Raw genomic sequence first — 18,709 nt, forward strand, 5'->3', positions numbered from 1 at the left:
AAAGCCTATGTTTTGGATCTTCTATGTTGTATGTTAAGTTTATGTAACATTTCTTTTCTTGTAAATTGAGATTTTACACCAACACAAGTATTAGAAGCCAAGTTAGAAACTCTGATGGAGGTGGATATTTTTACATTCTAACAAACTTGGGGATAAATTAGAGGGAAAACCTTCATAACTTTTTTTTAATCTAAAGATAAAATGAATCTGGGAAATCGCTTTCCTTCTTCCTTCTTCTCTCTACCGAGAAGACAAAGTGAATACATGGCAAAAAATAAAAGCATGGGATTACTACCGATGCCTAGATATTGAATAAATAGAAATGTCATGGATGAGACCTTTTCAAGACACGCCTACCATATGAATGACATCGAGAGCAGCTTTTGAAGATGATAATTTCTGCAGAATTTTATAGATTCTACACAACTTCTAAACTCTAATACTTGGACTACTGATGTTCGCTGAGGTGTTTGAGGACGATGGAGATGTTTTGAGGAAGATAGATGAGCTACAAAGTTGAACAAGATAATCTAGGAGGATTTGATATGCTTGGCTGAACAGGTTAGATTTGAAATATGTACTGCCCACATGTTCTACTAACAGATCAAGATCCCCAACCAATGTGAAATGGACAATTCAGTCAAACTTACCCCCTCCCCCAAGAAAAGTAAATGTAGGGATACCTCAGCTCTGCCTGACCCAGTTTCTTCCTAAGCTATGCCTCAGGCCAAGAACCTCATACTATTTGCTCTGTGCCCAAAACCAAACTTCAGAGTTGTGCTAGATACAGCACCATCACCTGAAGAAACAAAATAAACAATCAGTAACAGATCAACAGTAATATACTCGTACATTTGTCAGCATTTGGGTAAGCTCAAAAGTACTTGACCAATCTTACAGGTTAACCATTCGACCATAAAACATTTAGCTGCTTAGAAACTTGCAAGGTATTTGACTATTAGTACCCTAGGTAGGTAGGTACAATGAAATTTGAACTCACTCTCCCAAAGTCGCTTATACTTTTTTTCACTTGTTGTGATGATTATCAGGTCAATCCATGGTAGTTTATTTAAAGTGGAATGTTTAACTGCCAAGCAGAGAAATGACACCATTATGCGGCAGGCCGTTCTCTAGATAAATATGTTTTATAATTTGTGAGGGATCCTCGTATCTACTGAACATGGTTTTCTTTTCACTTCTACAATTTAACAAATTTCTCTAAACATTTGCATAGCGTAGATACTACCAGAAACATGAACCTTGAAAGATTAGTCTGGGGGAAAGGGGCATTCATGAGATTCATGATTTTTTGTATGAAAACTGATATATCATTTGTAAGTCTAAATGATTCACCTTACTAGAGAATAGTGAAAGAGCAATGCACGTAAGCTTAAATTTAGAGGATGAAAAGCATTTTACCTTGCAATGATGACTAACTAGACTTCTCCCTTTAATATGTTCATGCTTCAAACTTCAAACAATATTTATTATTCTGATTACTTTCAGACGTCCAAATGTTCACTCCCAACTAGTCCTTTAATCACTCGTGATCTCATGGAATGCTATATAGTTATGTCGGAGGTTAACCAATATTCCCTTCTTTCATATGACATAGTGAAGATGCCAAAAGGCAAAAAGAATTCCAGGTTTAATTAGACACCCTTATTGTAGCTTAGACGAACAGAACCCCTGCCCTATTTTATCCTATTAATATATACCAATAAATCATAAATTTCATTGGTCTTGTTGTGTGATCTATCTCCTGAAACAAAGCCATGAATTGTTCCATTTAACTCAATGAAGCTCCAACCTGGTTTCTTGACAAGATCTTTCTCATACACAACACTACGTAACTTTTCGACTTCATGCCACTGCCCAACACTAGCCTGTGCATTGCTCAACAAAGTATAATAGCCTACATTGTCGGGTTCTAGTTCAAGAAGCCTGTGTGCAGCATAGTTCGCGATTTTATTGTCTCCATACACCCGGCAGGCTCCCATAAGAGCACCCCAAATCCTGCCATCACGGAGATTTGTCATTCTCAATATAATTGCAAAGGCCTCTCTTACTCTTGTTGATCTACTCAAAAGATCAACAAAACAAGTGTAGTGCTCTAAATCAGGCTTAATATCGAAGCTTGATCTCATTGAATAAAAGATTTCACAGCCCTCGCTTACAAGGCCAGAGTGGCTACAAGCAGATAACAGACTTAAGAACGTGACACTATTTGGGGCCACTTCTTCACTCATCATCTGATGGAACAGATTGAGGGCATCAATACCTAGTCCATGAGCACCATATACGTCAATCATGGAAGTCCACGCCACAACATCTTTAGTTAAGATCAGGTCAAAACATTTTCTAGCAGAAGCAATGCTTCCACATCTTCCATACATGTTCAGGAGAGATGTTTCTAAGTGTGTATTACATATCTCCAATCCATAGATTCGGATAAGGTAACAATGTATTGCTTTACCCAACTGCAGAGCTCCCAAATAGGCGTAAGCATCAATTAAGTGTTTCAAAACTCCAACACTGGGTTTCAAGCCAGCAGCTTGCATTTTCTTGAAGATCTCAACTGCCTCATCGAAGTGTCCATTCTGAATAAAACTAGACATCATGGCCCCCCAAGTAATGATGCTCCTATTAGGGATTTCCTTAAACAACTTAGCTGAATTTTCCAACTCCCCAAACTTGGCATACATATCCAACAACGAAGTCTGCAGAATACTATCATAAAGGCCACTTTTAATTGCCAAGGAATGTAGATTTTCACCTAGTATCAGACACCCGGAATCAGATGTCGCAGTTGCTGATATAAGTACGGTTAATGTCTCAATGCTGAGTGTAACTTCACCCATGATTTTATTGAAGATATCCACAACTTTCAAAATATTCCCCACGGAGGAATAAAATGACATCAAAATATTCCACGAAACAACATTCTTGCAATCAATTTCAGAGAAAAAAACTCCAACTTCATCCTCCCCACCCAGTCGACTATACATTCGCAAAAACGAGTTCCGCAGACCTATATCAAGCAATAAACCATTCTTAACCACATGACATTGAAGCTGCCTTCCCAGAACAAAATTTTGAGTCGCACAACAAGCTTGCAGCATCACCATTGCTGTCACCGAGTTTGGCTCCAACTCCCTCCTCATTGCCTCAAAAAGATCCAAAGCACAAACAACATCACCACCATTAACATACGCCGAAATCATCGAGGTCCAAGAAACCAAGTCTCTGTTAGGCATTTCATCAAACATATGACGAGCATAAACCAAACACCCACATTTCCCATAAACCTCCATCATGGTATTACAGAAATACAAATCAGCAATAAACCCCATTCGAATTCCAACACAATGGACCATTTCCGCATAGAGTACATCAACCCAAATCGACATAATAACATGATTAAGAATCGGAAACGTGAAACCATCATGCTCAACTCCCACCTCCCTCATGTTTTTATACAACAAAAGGGCAGAAAGGAACAAACCCGAGTCGAAGTGGGACTTGATGATGGAGTTCCAAAGCATGGGTTCCGGGTCTGGGAAAGCGTTGAGAACAGAGACGGCACTGGGAAAGTCATTGAAGTTGGCGTAAAGGCGAATGAGCTTGGAGGCAATGGAGACGGTGTCGAACCCAGATGAGAGAATGAGATGGGCATGGATTTTCTTCAGAAAAGAAAGGTCTTGGCATGATTGTAAAAGAAGAGAAGGGTTTTGTATAAGAAAGGGCTGTGAGAAGTGAATGGTTCTCAGGTAATGGGGGGAGAGTAAAGAAGGGAGTTTAAGAGGGCTGGAGGAGAAGAGAAAACGTGGGAAGACATGGGAATGGAAGGGAATGGTGTGTGATGAAAATGACGAGAACAGAGCAAAGGCAGAATACAGAGATGCTTAGCTTTGATTTTCTTGAATAAAAAACGTTAGAAATGAAGAAGAAAATTGTTTGGTGAGTGTGTCAGACCGCCATGCGACGATACCAGAGAAAGATACAGCCAACCGAGAACGATCCTCTACCGGCGAGGGATCCCGTTGAATATTCGCAACAAGATCCCTCTCCCTATTATCCGAGGAAGATGTTTAATAATTATTCAATATAAATATTATATTGAGCAAATTTAAAGAATTTACATAAATTTGTTAGTCAAGTTTTAATTAAATATAATAAAATTCTAATAAAATATTAGAATACTCTAATGGGAGGAAATTAGTATATACGATATATCAAAATTCCAACTCTCACATCCTTAGTTAATACCGTGAGATTCATGTTCGGCTTCGTGTCGTCCTAGACGCGACCTTCTTCAAAAAGTATTTGCATAGGTCAATAACAAGGTGAATGGGGAAAGTATTCATAGTAAGTAAGAGGGACGGGTGTCAACGTATCCCATGGTCTCCTCCATTAGGTTACACCGTGAGATTCCTATGATCTGTCTGTGTGTCGTTCTAGAGTGACCATCCCTTCGGAGAGCCTCATCATAGGGATCGAAACAATGCAAACTCTAGCAATGGATAGAGTTTCTTAGGTTAATCTTCAACAGTTGTCTTTCCCTTCGGTAGCCTGTTGAAGCATACCTTTAGGATCCGAAAATGGAAGGGTCACACTTACAGGATAAATTAAGTTAGTTAATGAATCCTTGACCGAAACAACAGTAGCTAAAAACTATAGGAATATGAGTTATTTTGGTGTTAGTGATTGATTGAGATTGTCTCAATTCAGGGGAGGCGTAACTAATCACCCTTCGGTAGTTATTGCTCTAAATCTCTGAAGTATCATTGGAAAAACTTAAATCAATAATTTAATTAGGATTCTATGATTATATATGTTTTTGCTAAATTGATTGGATAATTAAGTAACGGGATATGACAAAGATAAATAATAAGGTCAATTAATTGTTATATATTTCAGCATGTCTTCCACAATCATCTTTGCTTAAAAATGAGAAATTCGGTAAAAACTATGTAACGTAGAAATCTAACCTGAATACGATTCTGGTTGTTGATGATCTGCGATTTTTCTTGACGGAGGAATGTCCTCCAATCTTCGCTCGAAATGCATCTAAAGTGTTTAAGGATGCTTATGACTGTTGGATGAAGGCCAATGACAAGGCCCGAGTCTACATCTTGGCAAGTCTATCTGACGTTCTTACCAAGAAGCATGAGGTCATGATGACTGCACGTCAGATCATGGAGTTCTTCTAAGAGATGTTTGGACAAGCGTCCACTCAAGTCCAACACGAGGCCCTCAAATACGTTTACAATGTGCGCATGAAAGAGAGCTAATCAGTGAGAGAACATGTTCTCGACCTGATGGTCCATTTCAATATGTCGTTGAAATGAACGGTGTGGTCATAGACAAGCAGTGTCAAGTGTTCTTTATTTAGGAGTCTCTTTCAAAGAGTTTTCTTCAATTCCACAGAAATGCGGTAATGAACAAAATACAGTACAATCTGACTACCCTTCTGAACGAGTTACAGACTTTTCAGTTCCTCATGAAAGGTAAGGGACCAGAAGAAGAAGAGGCCAAATGTTGCCCATTCCAAAAAGTTCCATAAGGGCTCATCCTTTAGAACTAAGTTTGTTCTTTCAACTTCTGGTACTAAAAGAATCCAAAAAAAAAAAATAAATAAGGGAAAGAGAAGGCTCTCGCTACTGGCAAAGACAAAGGAAAAGCTGAGGCTGACAAGGGCAAATGCTTCTACTGTAATATAGATGGTCACTGGAAACACAATTGCCAAAAGTACCTTGCTGAGAAGAAGAAAGAGAAGGAAGGTAAATATGATTTACTAGTCCTAAAAACTTGTTTAGTGGAAAATGACCATGATGCCTAGATACTTGATTCAGGAGCTACTAATCACATTTGTTCTTCTTTATAGGGAATTAGGTCCTTCTAGTAGCTAGAAGAGGGTGAAATGACGCTCAAGATAGGAATTGGAGATGCCATTTCAGATCGTGCAATAGAAGCTGCTAAGTTATCTTTTGGAAATAGATTTTTGTTTTTAGAAAACTTATACATTGTTCCCAAGATGAGGAGGAACCTTATTTCTATTTTCTGTTTGATTGAACAATCATACTTTGTTTCTTTTAATTCAAATGAAGTGTTCATTACGAAAAATGGTGTGGCTATTTGTTCAGCTAAACTAGAAGACAACTTATATGTGTTAAGACCAACTAAATCAAAAGTAGTTTTAAATCTTGAGATGTTTAAAACTTCTAATACTCAAACTAAAATGCGAAGATTTTCTCCAAGTAACAGTGATATGTACCTTTGGCATTGAGATTAGGTCACATAAATCTTGATGGGATGGAAAGATTGGTAAAGAATGGACTTCTAAGCAAGTTAGAAGATAATTCATTACCTCTATATGAATCCTGTTTCGAAGGAAAAATGACTAAAAGACCTTTTAGTGGAAAAGGTTATAGAGCCAAAGAGCCCGTAATGCTTATACATTCGGATCTTTGTGGTCCGATAAATGTAAAAGCTAGAGGAGGGTATGAATACTTCATCTCTTTTATAAATGATTATTCAAGGTATGGTTACTTATACCTAATGGAACATAAGTCTGAAGCTTTTGAAAAGTTTAAAGAGTATAAGGCTGAAGTTGAAAATTGTTGGGAATGTCCTAGAACTCGTAGTTTGTGTTAAACATTCTATTTATCAATAATAATGACTTGTTGATTTTGCATCTTATTATGAAAATCTAATAAACATATCCTTGGCTATAGTCTAAATGTTGTAACTTTATGTAGTGACATAAACAGGATCAAGTTGACAGTATATAGCCTAAATGGTCTAATAGAAAAGCATGCTTTATTTTCTACCAAAATTAGTGAATATGAATGCTTATGGATCCTTGATACTTCCACTACATGTTATTTGACTCTTATAATTGGTATTAGAGCATCTTTTAAGCATTCAATTCGATTTAATTTTGGTGTGGTACGTGTTTTTCATGAGATATATGAAACTGATACACTAATATGGTTTTTTGAGTTTTGCCATTTTAATTCTCTTTAATTTCTTAATTAAATTTATAATTGGCTCTTGTTTGATGAGCTTTTATGTGTTAGCAAGAGTCTGTAATTTATTTGGAGACATTAGAGTTGAAATTAAGATGTAATTGCAGAAACAAGTGAAGGAGGTCGAGTTGCTGTTCTTGTTTTTCAACTTCTGCTCAAATTCGTTGTTTAGGTTCAGTTGTTAAGCGATCGTTTAGTTCCAGATGTTACACGATGTGAAGAAAAGCTAGACGATCGTATAGCAATGGGCGCTGGTCGTTGTGATGTTGAACGTTAAACGATTGTGTACCTGCGAGAGTTAAGCGATGTGTTTAAATGCTATATGATAGCGCTACGCGATTGTTTAGCTTTGGCGTGGGAACTAAATGATACATTCGATTTGCTAAACGATGGCACTACACGATCGTTTAGCTACGACGCGCGCTAAGCAATGCGATGAAGTGCTACACGATACCGCTGAGCGATTTTTAGATGCGGAGCTAAGTGATCGTGTAGATGAATTGCTAAGCGACACGATGATGTTCTATACGATGGAGCTAAGCGATCATTTAGCTGCAGCGGATACTAAGCGATGACATGAAAGTGTTGGGCGATCGTGTAGTTCTATGCGATAGAGCTAAGCGATAGCAAGGCGATGGAACTAAGCGATCGTGTAGTTCTATACGATAGAGCTAAAAAATCGTTTAGCTTCAGCAAACACTAAGCGATCTTGTACCTATTCTCAACATAAGGCGATGACCTAGACAATTGCCTTCAGCGCTACACGATCGGCCTTAGCAAGACTTTGAGGTTGGACCGAGAGCAGCCGGTTCGATCGATTTTCTCAAGGTCCAATCTGATTCAGCCTCAAAGGGCTTTTGATTGGTTTGATTCAGACTTTGTTGGTCTGGTTCAGACTCATCCAGTTCAGTTCAAGTTGCTTGGGTTCGGTTTGGAGCGATTCGAGCAGTTCAAAGATGGTTTTAAAGCTGTTTGTAATAGTTAGGCATCTGTTTGCTTGTTTATGCCAAAACAAAAACCATATCAGTTAGTATTTAATTGTTTATGCATGAGATGTATGTAATAATTAAATAATTCATGTATATGCATTGCCATGTAGATTTAAAACCCCACTGTAGAAAGCATGTTACATGCATTGAAAGTATGTTATAACAGTTATAATATATAGTATGAATGTTAGGGTTATGTTTAATATAATGGTTATATTAGATACCTTTGTTGAATGTTGTGGATGAAGCATGTATAAATTTTGTAAGTTGTTATAAAATTGGTTAGACATTTAAAATCCATAACAAAGAATAGTTGCATGCTCACTTAGGTTAACAACTAGTTTTAAATGTTAAAATAGATTGTTACCTTATAAAATTCGGTTACAAACTCATATCGGTTCATAAACCTGTCTAAGGCTGGGGGTACTTAAGTTGACGGTTTACAGAACACCTTCTACCTAGGGATTATGACCGAATGATTGAGAGTTGTTAACTGATTTTATGAGCTTGCGTAAGTGAAGTGAGGTAATAAAATGGTTTATCACCTAGACATTATAGGTTAAATCCAATTATAAGAGTTATACTTGGATAGACCACTTAGACTTAGGTTATATGAAATTAGCCATCATGTAAGAATGTATCAACAGCAGCGGAAGCACAAAAATCATCTAAGCACTCAAATTCACTAATTTTGGCAAAATATAAAGCATACTTTTGCAGAAAAAATGAGTTTCAAGACATACCTCTTGTAGAATTTCTTCAAAGCTCCTTCACAAGCCGCTATCTTCTTCAAATCTTGTTGTAGACCACCTCAAGATCTTCCCCACTATTCTCTTGGTGCTCTAGATTAAGTTTTGGGACTCAAAACAAGCTTGAATCAAGGGTAGAAAGAGAAATGCTCACTGCGGAAAATCAGCTGAAGAACTCTTTCTTCAAACCAATTTTCTCTCAAAATTTCTATAGGTTGCATGCCCGATTTTCACTCCAATCTCTTCATTATATTGCATATCAAAGAGAAGAGTTGCATGAGTTGCAGCTCATGCTTGGAGAAGACAAGGCAAAGATAATGCCATTTGAGTAAGCTACTTGGTGATGGATAATGGAAAAACCTTTTTTTTCCATTTTGTGTGTTTTTGGTTTTTACTTTTCTAATTTTATCTAAAAATAAAATTTTGATTTTAAAAAATGAAAAAATTAATTAAATAAAATTTAATTAATTTAATATCAAATATTAAATTAATTTTAATACATATCCATCTTCATATATTTAAATCATATTTAAATATATAAATTCTCCTATTCCGTTTAATTTTAAAATTAAACATATAATTATATCTCATATAACTATTAATTCCCTTAATTCTAATTTGAACGATTCAAATTAACTTATCATGTTATTCTAGAGCTAGTCTGTTATGAGCTAGTAGGGGGACCTCGCGGACCTACAGATCATGGACTCCAACGATCCGAGATTAATTGGATAAAGTCATTAGACCAAATTAATGCTCATTCGTTAACTAATGGGTTACTCCACTAAAGCTCATAGTTGCACTCCCCTCATTGTAGATATATTATGTTCACATGATTTAACCATAATCAACAAGTTGACCCTTTATAGGTTGTTCGTAATAACGATTGGGTCAAATATCTATTTTACCCCTGAGATTACGTCTTATTCCTCAAGTCCCTACTGATCCTTTAATGAACAATTGGTTGTGATCCAATCACTAAACCAAACTCTCTCAGTCCAGTGAAAGGGTGGAGCCCCTTGTTCAATATCTAGATTCAGTACTTAAGAGAACAACCTTTCTCCTATCCCAAAATTGGATAGGCGTGAACTCTGTCTTGCTATGTTCTCAGTTATCTATCCGATCTTACCCCTAAAATGAGAGTCTTATTGAGTCGACATTGTTGAGCCAACCCTCAACTATGCAAATCTAAGGGTAATCCCGGATAAACAGGAGTTCATAGTTAGCTCAAGATTAAGATCGAGTTACCTAGGTCATCTAGGTGAAATAGTCAGTCTTAAACAGTAAACAACGTTATAAAGTAAGAGTGACTTATTTCTTAGTTCTGATCTTATGCAAACTCATTGCATAGGACGCCCCCACTCCTTATGTCATAACATGTACGAATTAGGATCACATCGTGTGTAACACTTTACAACTCTTTGTAACAACTACAGAGTAGGCTGCATCCAATGGTGTTACCAGAATAAGGTACCTAAACTCATTCATGTACCATAGATCATTTTGACTATTTACTCAAACTCGATCCACTCTTATGTCTCAACATAAAGTTCAAGTACTCATACAATAGTCATGGGTTTTAGTTTATTGGATTTAGACTTTCATACAATTTATGAGATCAATAACAAGTATATTGATAATAGAAAATGTTTATTATTTTACAAACAGCGAGTTTTTAGGACATAAAACCCAACACGCCATGCCTAAGTAAAATACCCAAACATTTAGAACACTTCAGTAGGAGATTAACAATATATTTTATATATAGTTATTAGCTTTCACGTCTTCAAAAGTTCACACCATGAGATCCATGCTTGGCTTCATGTCGATTTTACCTCGACTGCTCCATATAGAAAGTGTTTGCATGGGTCAATAACAAGGTGAATGCGGGAGGTGGTTCATAGTAAGTGGGTAAAGGAAATGTGTCAACATTGTCCTATGGTCTCCTCTATTAGTTCGAACCGTGAGATTCCTATGTTGCGCTTGCTATTGTTTTTATGCGACACTAGCTAGTCGTTAACCACGGCGATCCCTATGGAGGGTTGTAACATAGAATTCGGAACAACCCAATCTTCAATAAAATGAATAGGGTCTTATAGTTTTGTCTTGGATATTGTCTTCTATCTTGGAGGCATATTCATACCATCCTATAAGAACTAAAAATGATGGGTCACACTTACAAGAATTACTAATTGTTAGTAAAGATCTTAACCGAAAATGATAACCAAAAGAACTATTGGAATATGAGTTATTCTGGAAATAGTATTTGGTCAAGAACTGTCATGTTTTTATGAAGGAATTCTTGACTACCCCACAGTAGCATTTGTTCTAAATCACTTAAGTATCGTTGCAAATAAATAAAGATTTATTGGGTACTTTATTAGTTTTGCTAAAAATGGATTTAGATGCATATTTAATAGAGTTTGTTTAAAATGTTTCAGCAATGTTGAACTCAATCATACAATTGCTTGCTTCTGATAAATTTAATGGAGAGGGTTATTCGAATTGGAAGTCAAACATCAATACAATATTAGTAGTAGACGATCTGAGATTTGTGTTGACGGAGGAGTGTCCTCCAGTTCCCAATTCAACGACTACCCGAAACGTTCGGGATGTCTATGATAGGTGTGTGAGGGCGAACAAGAAAGCTCAGGCCTATATATTGGTGAGTATATCTGATCTACTCAACAAGAAGCATAAGATCATGCCCACATCCCGTGAGATTATGACATCATTACAAGAGATATTCAGGCAATCGTCATCGTCTGTTAGACATGAAGCCATCAAATATGTTTATGTGACTCGCATGAAAGATGGAACCAACATAAGAGAACACGTTCTCAATATGATGGTTCATTTTAACATTGCGGAGGCTCACGGGGCAATGATAGACGAGGCAAGTCAAGTGAGCATGATACTAGAATCTCTTCCTGTGAGTTATCTGCCGTTCAAGACAAACGCTGTCATGAAAAAAATCACTTATAACTTAACGACGCTGTTGAATGAGTTGCAAACTTATCAATTTATGATGAAACTGAAGGAAAAAGAAATAAATGTTATTTCGAAACCGAAAAAAATTTACAAGGGGTCCACGTCAGGTATGAAACCCGTTGATGATAAGAAAGCTGGTCATTCTTCTTCTAAGGATAAAACTGTACAAATAAAGAAGAAAGGAAAAGGGAAAAAGAAAGCCACTGCAAAGAAAAACAAAAACAAAACTCCCAAGGGAAAATGTTTCCATTGTGGAGAGATTGGGCACTGGAAACGAAATTGCCCAAATATCTGGCTAATAAGAATGCAGAAAAGGCTAAACAAGGTAAATATGATTTACTGGTTGTTGAAACATGTATAGTGGAAAATTCTCACCTTACCTGGATATTGGATTCAGGCATCGCTAATCATGTTTGTACTTTTCTACAGGAAACTAGTTCTTGCAGAAATGCATGCCATTTTAGTCCTTTTACTTAGAATTATGAAGGTTGTTAGGCAGAATATGCGACAATCATGATAGGAATTCACGAGAAAGTGAGCTTGCGTCAATTAGCATGTTGAATCTCAGTTAACCCGTTATTTTGCATTATTATGCATTCAATGTTCTATTTTTGTAGCTAACGCAGGAAATGAACGCAAACGTGGAAACTGGATCACCGCATAGACGACCGCATGCGGAGAAACACTCCATTGCAAAGGCAAACGCATCGATCAACACATGGATGTTTCCGTAATCATCTGTATGCGTCCATCGTATGGGAGTTGCACTCGTCAAGCGATTGTGGTCATCATGTAGAGTTGTGATATTAAGCGAATGCGGCCATTGAATGATTGAGGCTGCGCAACAATGCATTCTAATGGGATCAACGCAAGGTTGGTGGAATGAAAGCATCAACGCATCTACCTCGAGAAAAACCAAAAGATGATGTTGACATTTCACCTACCACGCCATTAGTGGTAGAGGTTCAGAAAGGACTAACGCGTCGAACGTCCGACTCAGAGCAGTCCAATTAATGTTGTCGGTGACCTAAGCTCTATAAATAGAAACCGATGAGCAGAAATTCAAGGGATCCAAGGTTTTCGCCTGAGGTTCTCCTAGGGCGGATCCTTGCAATCCAGACAAACGCTTGAGAAGATGGCTGAGATTTCTTCACCTCCTTCATCCATTCTGAGTGAAGATCGGAGCTAGATCTCGAGAGAGTCAGTTCTTTCGCCCATCCATGGCACCACCGGTAGTCTTGACGCACATCTGCTGGGACCTTACTCCACATGACTAACTAATTAATACATCTTAGTGGGTCTTGTTGCGCTGATACGGTGGTTTGGTTTTCGCGCGGATGTGTTAATTAGTTAGTCATGATGACCGAAATCGCTTGATGAGTGCAACTCCCATGCAATGGATGCATAGGGATGATTACCACAACATTCATGCGTTGATTAATGCGTTTGCCTTTGCGATGAAGTTTTTCTTCGCATGCGGTCATCTATACGTGGTCTGGTTTCCGCGTTTGCGTTCATTTCCTGCGTTAGCTACAAAAATAGAACATTGAATGCATAATAACACAAAATAACAGGTTAGCTGAGATTCAACATGCTAATCGACGCAAGCTCACTTTCTCGTGAATTCCTATCATGATTGCCGCATATTCTACCTAACAACCTTCATAATTCTAAGTAAAAGGACTAAAATGGCATCCATTTTTGTATGTCATCAAAAACCATATGAATTTTGGAAAGGACGCAAAGCGAGTTTACGTTATTTTTGTATCTGGGGTTGTCCAGCACACGTGTTGGTACAGAATCCTAAGAAATTGGAAACATATTCGAAATTATGCCTATTTTTAGGATACCCCATAGAAACAGAAGGAGGATACTTTTATGATCCCCAAGAAGATAAAGTGTTTGTATCAACAAATGGAACGTTCTTGGAAGAGGATCATATTAAAAATCATCTCCTCGCAGTAAACTAATATTGCAAGAACTGTTTAAAGATACTACAGATAGATCAACAAGAGTTGTTGATCAAGTTGGTCCATCAACAGTGGTTGTTGTCCCGTCACGTCCATCCCAAGAGTTGGGGATGTCTTGTCGTAGTGGGAGGGTTATTCAACAACCTGAACGCTACATGGATTTAACAGAAACTCAAAACATCATACAAGATGATGATTTAGAGGATCCATTAACCTTTAAGAAGGCAATGGAAGATGTTGATAGGGAACAATGGATAAAAGTCATGACGATTAAATGGAATCTATGTATTTCAACTCTGTCTGGGAACTTGTAGATCAACCACATGGTGTTACACCTATAGGTTGTAAATGAATCTAAAGAGAAAACGAGATCAAACTGGAAAGGTACAGACCTATAAAGCTAGACTCGCAGCAAAGGGTTTTACCCAAAGAGAATGAGTTGATTATGAAGAAACATTTTCTCCCGTTTCCATGATCAAATCAATAAGAATACTTATTGCCATTGCCATATATTATGACTATGAGATATGGCAAATGGATGTCAAGACAACTTTTTTGAATGGCTATCTTGATGAAAGTATTTTTATGTCTCAACTTGAAGGGTTCGTCGAAAAATGACAGGAACAAAAAGTCTATAAGCTTAATCGATACATTTATGGATTGAAACAAGCATCCAGATCCTGGAATTTAGGATTTGACATTGCGATCAAATCTTATGGCTTTGAACAGAATGTTGACGAACCTTGTGTATACAAGAAGATAGTCAACAAAATTATATCATTTTTAGTTCTATATGTTGATGATATCTTGCTCATTGGGAATGAGACAAGTTTTCTTACTGACGTAAAAAGATGGTTAGCAACACAGTTTAAAATGAAAGATTTGGGTGATGCTCAATATGTTCTAGGAATACAGATCTTTCAGAACCGAAAGAATAGAACATCGGCACTATCTCAGGCATCTTATATTGACAAGATGTTGTCAAGGTATAATATGCAAAATTCCAAGAAAGGTTTATTACCTTTCAGGCATGGGATTCATTTGTCGAAGGAAAAATGTTCTAAGACACCTTAAGAAGTTAAGAAGATGAACAGAATTCCATACTGCAGCTGAGAGTTTGATGTATGCTATGTTGTGTACACGTCCTGACATATGTTTTGCAGTTAGAATCGTCAGCAGGTTCCAATCCAATCCTAGACATGGTCATTGGACCGCTGTCAAAAATATCCTCAAGTATCTAAGGAGAACGAGGGACTATATGTTTGTGTATGGACTTAAGGATTTGATCCTTACAAGATACATTGATTCTGATTTTCAGAATGACATAGATTCTAGGAAATCTACCTCAGGATCAGTTTTCACTTTTAACGGATGAGCTATATTTTGGAGAAGCATCAAGCAAAGTTGTATAGCCGACTCCACCATGGAAGCAGAATACGTGGCTGCATGCAAAGCTACTAAGGAAGTAGTATGGCTATGCAAATTCTTGGCTTCTTTGGAAGTCGTTCCAAATATGTACCTGCCTATCACACTGTATTGTGACAACAGTGGTGCAGTTGCCAACTCAAAGGAACCTAGGAATCACAAACGTGGAAAACACATTGAAAGAAAGTACCATCTCATCCGTGAGATAGTACACAAAGGAGATGTGATCATCACAAAGATTGCCTCTGGAGACAACCTTGTCGATCCATTCACAAAGGCCCTCTTGGCTAAAGTTTTTTAGGGCCATCTAGTTGGATTAGGACTTCAAGTAGTGTAATCTAGGGCGAGTGGGAGAATGTCTATAGTATTATAGATGCCCTAGTTTATTGTATTTTTTTCATTATGTTTCTTAACATTATATTGTATATATTTGTTCTCATTGGAGTTTTAGTCCAAGTGGGAGATTGTTGGGAATGTCCTAGAACTTATAGTTTGTGTTAAACATTCTATTATCAATAACAATGACTTATTGATTTTGTATCTTATTATGAAAACCCAATAAACATATCATTGGCTATAGTCTGAATGCTATAACTTTATATAGTGACATAAACAGGATCAAGTTGACAGTATATAGCTTAAATGGTCTAATAAGTATATGGATGAAATTGGGTATCTCATCCTAGTAACACTATTGGATGTAGCCTACTCTGTAATTGTTACAAGAAGTTGTAAAGTGCTACAAACAATGTGATCCATAAATCATTCATGTTGAGACATGTGAGTGGGGACATCCTATACAATGAGTTTGCATATAGACTGGACCACGAAAATAGTCACTTTTCTTTATAACGACCGTTTACTATTAAAACTGACTATTTCATTTATCAAATAACCTACGTTAACTCGATCTTAATCCTGAGCTAGCTATGAACTCCTGTTTGTTCGGGATTATCCTTTGATCTGCAAATGGTGAGAGTAGTCTAACAACACTGCTCAATAAGCTTACCATTTTGAAGATAAGACCAGATGAATAGCTGGAGACATAGCCTTGCAAGATGGGTTTCACTTCTACCCTATTTAGGGTTAGCAGATAAGTTGTTCTCTTAAGTACTGATTCCAAGTCTTGAACAATTGGGGTCATGCCTTCTCATGATAGAGAAAAGATTTGATTCATAGAGATTATGAATCAGAATTGTTTATTAGAGGGTCAATGGGAACTTAAGGAAGTTTTGACCTAGCTGTGATAACAAACAACCTGTGAAGGGTTGACTTACTGATTATGGTTATTAGGTGGACATAATATATCTACAGTGAGGGGAGTTCAACTATGGGCTATAGTAGAGTGTCCCATTAGTTAATGAATGGGGGTTAAATCGGACTAATGAGTTTAACCGATTAATCTCGAATCGTTGGAGTCCATGATCTGTAGGCCCGCGAGGTCCCCCTACTAGATCATAAATGGTTAAGCTTTAGAGTAGCTTGAGAAATTAATTTGAAACGTTCAAATTAAACAGAATAGGAGAATATATATTTAAATATGATTTAAATATATGAAGATGATTATTGTGCAAAAATTAATTTAATATTTGATATTAAATTAATTAATATTTAAATTAATTTATGAAATTAATTTTAGAAAATCATTTTTCAGTTTTATAAATCAAAATGGTTTTGAAATCAAATTTTGATTTTAAAAAGAAACTGGAAAATCGGTTTTGCATGTTCAAAAATGGAAAATGTTTATTTTTCAATATCATCTTCGTTATGCTCACACAAAGTCCATTTCCTTCTCTTCATTAATACTACAAGCATGAGCTGCAAGCCATGTAATTTTCTTCTTTTCATGTTCATCTACAATAAATAAAGAAGTATGGAGTGATTTGAAGGTATGCTAACACAGAAATTTTGAGAGAAAATTTCAGTGAGAAGAAAGTGTTCTTCAAAGTGAGTTGTTGTGAGTCTCTGCCTGTTCTTCACAGTTTTAAGTTGTTCTTGAGTCCCACAATTGGGTCTAAAGCTCCAAGAGGATAGTAGGGAAGATCTTGAAGTGGTTCACGGTGATCTTTGGTGAAGACTGTTATGGATTGATCAAGTTCTTGGAGAGTTCTTCAAAGGTATGATCTTAAAACCCTATTTTTAGAAAAGCATGTTATAGTTTCTGTCAAAATTAGTGAATATGAATGCTTATGGATCCTTGATACTTCTGCTGCATGTTATTTAACTCTTACAAAACCTATTAGGTCAAACAGTTATAACACTTCAATTTGATGGAGGTGGAAAGTACATGGATTTAGAATTTCAAGACTATTTAATAGAACATGGAATACAATCTCAACTCTGCACCTGGTACACCTCAGCAAAACGGTGTATCAGAAAGGAGAAATAGAACCTTATTAGATATGGTTCGTTCTATTATGAGCTATGCTCAATTTCCTAACTCGTTTTGGGGGTATGCAATCGAAACTACAGTTCACATCTTGCACAATGTTCCCTAAAAAAGTGTTTCTAAAACACCATCCGAGTTGTGGAGGGGGCATAAACTGAGTTTACATTACTTCAGAATCTAGGTTGTCCTGCACATGTGTTAGTGACAAATCCTAAAAAGTTTGAACCTCATTTAAGATTGTGCCAATTTTTTGGTTATCCTAAGGGGACAAGAGGTGGCATGTTCTATGACCCTCAAGAAAATAAAGTGTTTGTATCGAAAAAAGCTATATTTTTAGAGGAAGATCACATGAGAGATCATAAACCACGTAGCAAAATAATATTAAGTGAAGCTACTGAAGAATCAACAAGGGTTGTTGATGAAGTTGGTCCTTCATCAAGAGCTAAGGAAGGAGCCAGCACTTCAGGTCAGTCTCGTCCTTCTCAATCATTGAGAATGCCTCGACGCAGTGTGAGGGTTATGATACAACCTGACCGTTACTTGGGTTTAATTGAAACTTAGACTGTCATGGTAGATGATGGTGTTGAGGATCCATTGTTCTATAAACAGGCGATGAATGACGTAGACAAGGACCAATGGGTCAAAACCATGCTCTTGAAATGGAGTCCATGTATTTCAATTCAGTATGGGAGCTTGCAGATTTACTTGAAGGGGTCAAACCCATAGGGTGTAAATGGATCTACAAAAGAAAGAGAGATGTAGCTGGAAAGATACAGACCTTCAAAGCTAGACTTGTAGTAAAAGGTTATACCCAATGGGAAGGAGTTGACTATGAGGAAACTTTTTCCCCTATTGCTATGCTCAAGTCTATAAAAATTTTCTTGTCAATAGTCACATATTATGACTATGAGATATGGAAAATTGATGTCAAGAATGCTTTACTAAATAAAAATCTTGAGAAGAATATCTTTATGTCTTAGCCTGAAGGATTCATAGCCCAAGGTCAGAAGCAAAAAGTTTGCAAGATGAATCGATCCATTTAGGGATCAAAACAGGTATCCAGATCTTAGAACATTAGATTTGATACAGAGATCAAATCTTTTGGTTTTCAAAATGTTGATGAACCTTATATCTACAAGAAAATCATCAACGATAAGACATCTTT

At 36.9% G+C, this 18,709-nt stretch overlaps 1 pseudogene across 1 annotated transcript; it reads right to left on the reverse strand.

Moving 5' to 3' along the window:
• Positions 1-204: 204 nt before the first annotated feature.
• LOC120074281 (pentatricopeptide repeat-containing protein At4g35130, chloroplastic pseudogene) lies at positions 205-4,089 on the reverse strand (annotated as a pseudogene). Its single transcript, XR_016528174.1, has 2 exons — positions 1,420-4,089; positions 205-799 (listed from the first exon to the last, which is right to left on the reverse strand). The product of XR_016528174.1 is annotated as a pentatricopeptide repeat-containing protein At4g35130, chloroplastic pseudogene (transcript).
• Between the last annotated feature and the right edge of the window lie 14,620 nt (positions 4,090-18,709).

The sequence above is a fragment of the Benincasa hispida genome, chromosome 3 (genome assembly GCF_027475165.1).
Source record: "Benincasa hispida cultivar pf3 chromosome 3, pf3_genome.v1.1, whole genome shotgun sequence".
Taxonomy (NCBI): Eukaryota; Viridiplantae; Streptophyta; class Magnoliopsida; order Cucurbitales; family Cucurbitaceae; genus Benincasa; species Benincasa hispida.